Source organism: Mus caroli, unplaced genomic scaffold (genome assembly GCF_978045245.1).
Source record: "Mus caroli unplaced genomic scaffold, Mus_caroli_1 scaffold_16, whole genome shotgun sequence".
NCBI lineage: Eukaryota > Metazoa > Chordata > Mammalia > Rodentia > Muridae > Mus > Mus caroli.
In genome coordinates this window covers 5,415,238-5,423,777 of record NW_028227271.1, presented here as the reverse complement: position 1 = coordinate 5,423,777, position 8,540 = coordinate 5,415,238, and positions in this window count along the sequence as shown.

Below are 8,540 nucleotides of genomic sequence, written 5' to 3'. Positions count from 1 at the left end.
CCCCAACCTCCTTCCCCTTCCCGAGTGGGTTAAATCTTAAACTAGGCACCTTCTTGCTTCTCAAAGGCCTCCTCTTTCCATACTGAAAAAAAAATTAAGTTGGCACCCCCTGTTTTTCTAACAATTTGGTCCCCACCTCTGTTGCCAATACCCCCACCCCAACCCCCACACACCCCAAGCTTCCCTTGTCTAGGCCAGAGACAGCTCCTCTCCCCATTGTCTGACCAGGATTTGGAAGCTGTGGTTTCCATAGCAACCCCTGGGCATTTAATTAAGGGAGGAGGCCTTCATCTAGACTGGGCAATTCCAAATCTCAGCCGGAAAAGGATACCCTGAGGGGGCGAGGGAAGAGCGCTAGCTTGCTGTCCTCCAGAATAGCACCCTTCAGGCGTCTCCCCAGGGCCCGCTGTGGTTTTCCCGGCCCACTCCCTCCCACCTGCCACTGGGATCCCTGTTCACCCCAGCTGAGAAACCTCTCAGACCTACTTTCAAAGCCTTGTCCCAGGATGGTAGAGGTCACGATGGGTCACGGGCTGGCTGGAAGACCCCTGATAGAAGGGAATGCTGTTGCTTGTTTCCTCTCTGGGGTGAGATACAGGTGGGTGATAATTCAACATGCCATTCTCTACAGGACCCTTAAGTAATGGGCTTAGGTGCACTCAATACTGCTATTTCAGACCTTAGGCGCTTACAAAAACAAACAAACAAAACAAAAAAAACCCCTCTCTGAGCCTCTGTGTCAACAGTAAAGTGGAGACAATGTTTCTTCATCAGACTGTTGACCTGACGACCCTGTGGTCAGGGGTTGTGGTGGTAATGTCCGTTATTGCTGTAACACTCGGCTACATGAAGGGCCGCACAGGGGATCCATTCCCACTGCCCCGAGGTGACAGGGTTGGCCAGTGGCCACCTCTCCCATGTTCTTGTTCTTCCTCTGCCCTGCCCAGGCTGCTGGAAAGTGCTCAGGATGGGAAACCTCACTCATCAGGGAGTGGAATTTCCAGGCTCGGGTCACTGAGTTCCTGAAATTCCTGAATTCCCGGCTCATTTCTCAGTCACTGCTGTGGCAGCTTCTCTGTACTTCTGGTCAGGTTGGCTCCAGTGAGTGTGTTTCCTTTTCTTGTATTTTTAGACTTTGGAAAGAATAAACCGAGCTCACACAGCAGCGCCTTCCTGATTCCCACTTCTCGGGCGTGGGTGTTGGGCATTTCTTCCCCTGACTGGTCCTCACCTCTGCTGCCCCGTGACACGTTATCACATTCTGTTGAACATTCCTCTTTATATGGGTGCCTGTAGTCCCAGCACATGGGAGGTGGAGGCAGGCAGGGCAAAAGTTTAAGGTTGCCTTTGGGCTAGCATGGGACTCGTGAGAACCTGCCCCAAACAACAAAAACAAAAAAGAAAAGAAAGAAAAATTAGATTAAATTTCTGGGGCTGGAGAGATGGCCTAGTGGTTAGGAACACTGTTGCTCTTTCAGAGGACATGGGTTCAGTTCCCAGCACCCATGTGGTTGTTTACAACAGTCTGTTGGGTCCCTACCCAACACCCTCTTCTGACCTCCACAGGCAATAGGCAGACAGCGGGTGCATATAACACAAGTAGGCAAAATATTCAAATGTATAAAATAAATAAATCTTTTAAAAAGCCTGGCTGGGTGTGGTGACACTCAGGAGGCAGAGGCAGTCTAGAGGCCAGTCTGCTCTGCAAAGCAAGTTCCAGGCTGGCCAGGACTGTTACACAGAGAAACCCTGTCTTGAAAAACCTAAAAAGTAACAGGAGGAGGAGGAGGGAGAGGAAGAGGGAAAGGGGGAGGGAAAGGAGGAGGAAGGAGGAGGAAGGAGAGGAGGGAGAGGAAGAGGAGGAAGAGGAGGAGAGAAAGGAGGAGGAGGAGGAAGAGGAGGGAGAGGAGAAAGAGGAAGAGGAGGAAGAGGAAGGAGAGGAAGAAGGAGAAGGAGGAAGAGGAGGAGGAGGGTTTCTGCCCACCTCCCAGTTCCCACACCTCTCTCACGTCCCATCTGTGAGCACTGGGACTTTGAGATGGTGATTGTGACAGCTTGCTTCTGGGTCTTACACCTCATACCCTATACTGCTGTCTTCTTTGATTCTTAGAAACTCCAGGTTGAGGCTTTGGTCCTCCTGTCAGAAAAGGCAACTCTGTTCCCATGGTTTGTGGCTTGCCTACTGCAGCTCTCGCTCCTCCTTCAAAGGCAGTGCTGTGAATGGGATGAAGAGAGGCTCCCACCCCTATCAGTTGAATTCAGGTGTCGCTTATCAATAAAACAGTGTCAAAGGCAGGCCTGGCTGGGCATGACAGCACTCGTCCTTTATCCCAGCACTTAGGAGGCAAAGCAGGCAGATCTGGGTTCAAGGCCAGCCTGGTCTACAGAGTGAGTTCCAGGACAGCCAGGGCTACACAGAGAAACCATGTCTCAGAAAGCAAAACAAAACAAAACAACAAAAAAAGAGGTCTCAGTGAAGTCATACCAGGAGAAGGTCTAGCCCAGGCTTGCAGGGGCAAAGAACTTGAAAATGAAATGTTATCTTAGGGTCCCCAGGACACAGGGATATTTCTCAACTTTGTTGCTCAGTTCAATTTAGCCAGGGTCGTGGAGCTGAGCCCAGCAAAGTGGTGGGGAAAGGGGTAGGCAGGTGGGCTGAGTTCCTTGTGAAAGCACAAAAGGAGATCTTTGTTGTTCAACATAGAGGAAGCTGATTGGAGGAAGGAACGGAAGAGGACATAGCTCAGAGTGCGAGCCTGCGAGGAGCTAGGCTCCTAACGGATTCCTGCACTCTGTAACTGGGATGGAGGAGGAAGGGTCAGAAGCTTGAACTCACCTTGGGCTACTTAGTGCATTTGTGGCCAGCCTGGGCCATGTGGAATGAAAAGGAAAAGAAAGCAAACAAAATCTCCTAAGACTAATAGAGCTGTTAGGCTGGAGAGATGGCTCAATAGTTTAGAAAGAAATGGAGTCCAATGCCCAGAACCCACGTGGTAGCTAGTAACCACCCATAACTCTGCTTCCAGGGGATCCAATGCCCTCTTCTGTCGTCCATGGGTTCCAGCACGCACAAGGCTCGTAGACATTCACATAAGCAAAATACTCGTGCATATAAAATAAAATGACAGCACTGGGAAGGAAAGGGCTCAGTGGATAAAGGGCCTACCACCACAGGAGTTGAGTTTGATTACCAGAAACCACGTGGCCTAGTCAGGGTCACTTTGCTACAAGGAGACACCATGACCAAAGAAAGCTCAGGGAAGAAAATGTTTATTCGGCTTACACTTCCACATCACTGTTCATTATCAACGGAAGTCAGTACAGGAACTCAAGCAGGGAGGAACCTGGAGGCAGGAGCTGATGCAGAGGCCATGGAGGGGTGCTGCTTACTGGTTTGCCCATCATGGCTTGCTCAGCCTGCTTTCTTATAGAACCCAAGACTACTAGCCCAGAGTTGGAACCACCCAGAATGGGCTGGGCCCTCCCCCATCAATCACTAATTATGAAGATGCCCTACAGGCCTGCCTATAGCCAGATCTTATTGAGACATTTTCTTTTTTTTTTTTTAAGATTTTTATTTATTTATTATATGTAAGTACACTGTAGCTGTCTTCAGACACTCCAGAAGAGGGCGCCAGATCTCGTTACGGATGGTTGTGAGCCACCATGTGGTTGCTGGGATTTGAACTCTGGACCTTCGGAAGAGCAGTCGGGTGCTCTTACCCACTGAGCCATCTCACCAGCCCCGAGACATTTTCTCAATTGAGGCTCCCTCCTCTCCAATGACTCTAGCTTGTGTCAAGCTGACATAAAACTAGACAACACATGATTTAAAACATACTTGAACATGCATGTCCACTCACATATGCACACACACACACAGATCACAGAGCTGGACACAGACCCTGGATTGGAGGCCCAGCACATAAAACAAAGCAAACAAAGCAATTTTATGTCCTCTTCTTCAGGAGACAGGATTGGGTTGAAGATGCTGAGGATGGCTACCAGAACAATGTCCCTGTTCTGAATGCAACCCTGGCTGCAAAAATCCAGAGTCTATCGTGGTGGCAGCACATGCCTTTAATCCCAGCCCAAGGCAGAGGCAGGTGGATCTCTGCCAGGTTGAGGGCAGCCCAGTCAACAGAGTGAGTTCCAGGACAGCCAGGGCTACCCAGAGAAACCCTGTCTCAAAATACAAAACAAAAAGCAAACAAACAAACAAGATTCAGAGAGCTTTGCTGAGGAGGCCGAGGAGCCCTAACTGGCTTTCCTAAGGTTACAGTTTAGCAAGGCTTGGCCCTCGGCCCACTCAAAGCACAGCCTTCCATCCCTAAACTGAACTTAGCTCAGAGCCCGCAAGGTCATGAGGAAAGACAGCCAATTGGAGAGTCCCAGCTGGCTCCAGGTTCCTGATTCCCAGGAAGGTTTCCTGGAGTCATACAGGGAAAAAAACGAGGTAATTCCGTTAATGACGTCCTCACCCGAGCCAAACAAAACAACTCCAGGAGAGGATGAGCAATTTATCTAAGGTCACCACCTAGCACCACCTGCTTAGTGGCTGAGAGGGACACTATCCCAGGCAGACAGGGCTGGCCTGGGTGGGTTCTCTACCTGTTTCTTTGCAAGTGCCATAGACAGGCTTTGAATACAATCTGGCTACCTCACGAGTGAGGTCTGTTGTTGTGCTCTGTACCGCCCATTCTAATCCCCCAGAGGACGGAGGAGTAGTGGACAATACAGGCAGAGCACGCAGACCCAGAAAGTCCACCAGTGTCGTTGTCTTGGGTTGGGTGGGACTCAGACAGCCCAATGTTTGTTCTCTGCCCCTCCCCAGGATCTGCTGCAGAGGATTGTGGGTAACTAGCCTGCCCTCTTTGCCCCTCCCACCGTGCGGACCCTATGAGTCTGGAGTGCATGCTGTGGTGCCCTGACACTGGACTGGGCACTATCCAGGCTTGCACATGGTAGATGGAATGCTGAGGCCCAAGGAGGACAGACTCTAGTGAGACTCACTCTTCATGCTACCAAATCCCAGAGCTCCAAATACCATTCTAGACATGATACTGATGGGTCCCTGTCCCTGCAGAGTTCACCATATCATACAGGGCAGAAACACAATCCAAAGGGCGGGAGAGGTGGCTCAGCTGGTAATGGTGTCTGCAGCCAAGCACAAGGGCCTGATACTGATACCTAGAACCGACTTAATGGAAGGACAGAACTGACTCTGGGAAGTTGTCCTCAGACCATCAGATAAGCACTGAGGCATGTGTGTGTGTCCCCACACATACATACATGCATGCACACATTCATACATACGAACATACATATATACATACATGGTAATAAAGCACTTTAAAAACAGAAAAATAGGGCTGGTGAGATGGCTCAGTGGGTAAGAGCACCCAACTGCTCTTCTGAAGGTCCTGAGTTCAAATCCCAGCAACCACATGGTGGCTCACAACCATCCTTAATGAGATCTGACTCCGTCTTCTGGAGTGTCTGAAGACAGCTACAGTGTACTTACATATAATAAAGATAAAATAAATTAAAAACAAAAAACAAAACAGCAAAACAGGGCTGGAGAGATGTCTCAGCGGTTAAGAGCACTGACTGCTCTTCCAGAGGTCCTGAGTTCAATTCCCAGCAACCACATGGTGGCTCACAGCCATCTGTAATGGGATACGATGCCCTCTTCTGGTGTGTCTGTTTTATTTAATTAATTAATTAATTTTTACTATTTTTTTTCTGTTTGTTTTTTCCTTTTTCTTCTCTTTTTTTCTTTTTGTTTTTCTTTTTGTTTTTTATTTCTGGTGTGTCTGAAGACAGCAACAGTGTATTCATGTACATTAAATGAATAAATAAGTCTTTTTAAAAAACAGCAAAGCAATAACAAAAAAAAAATGTAAACCAGAAAAAAAATGGTAACAGAGGCCATGTTGAGTACGTGGAAGAGAACCTGAGGGCCCTTTAGTCTGGGTAGATAATGCTTACCTGAGAGCTGCAGGATATAAGGGGTTAACAGGCACAGTCAGGAAAAGGACCTTCCTGGCAGAAGGAACAGCCAGGTGTGTGTTGCATGTGAGTGTACTTGCCTGGGAAGTTTATTTAGTGTATCCTGACATTAAATTTTTAAATTTAAATTTAATTAATATTATTTGAATGTATTTTTTTTACTTATCCTGACAACTTTTTAAATTTTAATTTTATGTGTACTTTGTGTGTATCTCGTGTCCATAGAGACCAGAGGGTACCCTGGATCCCCAGAAACTGGAGTTACAGATGGCTATGAGCTGCCAAGTGGGTGCTGGGAATTTAAACTGGGTCCTCTGCAAAAGCAATGAGTGCTCATAGCTGCTGAGCTATCTCTCGACTCTGACTTTTGTGCACTGCCCTTAGCATTCCAAGGCACTTTAGAGGAAAGATACACATGTCTATATGTATACATCTGTGTTTTAGCTGGTGTCAAGTGCGCTTTGGGTGGCAATCTAACATGTATTCATGGGCTGGGTGTTAGCTGTACTGGTAACGTGCTTGCTTGCAGGCATGAGAACCTGAGTTTGATCCTCCAGGGACCATGTGTTACCCAGATGCAGGTCCCTGGCCTCTGGCTGGGCAGCCTAGCCTTCCTGCTGAGCTCCAGGCCAGTGCGAGACTGCCTAAAAAACAAGGTAGAAAGTGACTAGGGAGTGACAGCTGAGGTTGTCTTTTAGTGTGTGTGGGCGCGCGAGCCCCCCCCAACATTCATATGAGTGCACAAGCGTACCTGACAAAGAATACAAACATACACATCTTCTGTATTAGTGAGGATTCTCTAGGGGAAGAGAATGTATAGAATGAACACATATATAATTACATATTAACATATGTTATATAATATATCACACACAACACATATTAGTATACATTAATTTATACATTATATATTAATTAATTACATATTAACATAGAACTATATGTTTAGTATGTTTATTTATATAGTCATAAATAAATATATGATACAAATATGTGTTAAATATGTGTTAGTATATATTAATATATAATATACATTAATATATAGTACATATGAATATAATTACATATAATGTATATTAATATGTTATTGTATCATTATAGAACATATCACATATAAATCATGTGTAGAATATAGTTTTATATAGAGAATATATATAAAATGGGATTCTTTTAGATGGCTTACAGATTATGGTCCAGCTAGTCCAATAATGTCTGTCTTCCAATGAAAGTCCAAGAATCTAGTCACTGTTCAGCCAATTAGGCTGGGTGTCTTAGCTGGTCTTTAGTAGAGGCCAGAATGCCAAAGACGTAGGCTCTAACGCCAGCCTAATGGCAGCGAATGGACTTATCAGTGAAGGCAAGGGCAAACAGGAAAAGATGAAAGCCCCCTTCTTCCCAGCCCCTTATATAGGCTACCACTAGAAGGTGTGGCGCAGGTGAAAGGTGGATCTTCAAATCTCAAAAGGTCTGGATTAAAAGTGCCTCTCTGGGACCCGGAGAGATGGCTCAGAGGTTGAGAGCACTGACTGCTCTTCCAGAGATCCTGAGTTCAACTCCTAGCAACCACATGGTGGCTCAAAACCACCTGTAATGAGATCTGATGCCTTCTTCTGGTGTGTCTGAAGACAGCTACAGTGTACTCGCATAAATAAGTCTTTAAAAAATAAAAATTAAAAAAAAGATAGGACACTTCCCCCTCAAAAACGGTTAGGAATCATCATGCAATCTATAAATATTTGTTCTGATTGTATCTGTGATAGTTGTATACTCAATAAACACACACCGAATGAATGTCTAAGCCTCCCCCTCATTAGGGTTTTTTTCAATGGGGGGAAAAAACAGCAACACTCCAAAAAAAAAAAAAAAAAAAAAATCTCGAGAGAAGACTGTGGGAAATTAAGCGTTGACTACTTCAGCCGCCTATCCTGTGACTTTAAGCTCAGCGGGGCCCACCGCTTAAGACTCACACTTCAGGGGCTCCCAACCTTTGCCAGCACCCATCTCCTGTCCTGAAATCCACCGACTGCGCCTTTGCAGCCTATCAGCTGAAAAGAACCTGAAGCCAGGGGAGCGAGCCCAGGGCGCCTGGCACGGCTTCTGCGAGGGAGACACTGCCCCCTGCCGGCCGCTCGGCTCGCTCATCCCGGGGAGAGCCAGGCAGTTCAAGCGCGCACCCGTGGGATGCCAGGCAGAGGGGGTGTGGACCGGGCGAACCCCGCACTGGACAGGCTTCCCGCCAGCGACCTGGTTTGAGTCTGGGGAGGCTGTGCTGGTTTCCCTGGGTTCGAGTCCCCCAGTTTAGCGTGGCAGGGGCGAGGCGGCTATGGAGGCGCTGAAGGAGCTCCAGGGAGGTCCGGTCTCTCAGACTTGGTTTTCTCAAGGGCCCTGCTGCGACACCTTTCCATTCTGAGACAATTCTCTCCAGCGCCTACACTTGGCGAGCGGTGTACCAGCCTCCCCATCACCATGGAAACAGGAGCCTCTGCATCCATCCTAGAGCAGATTCGCGAAGCTATGGGAAGAATCTG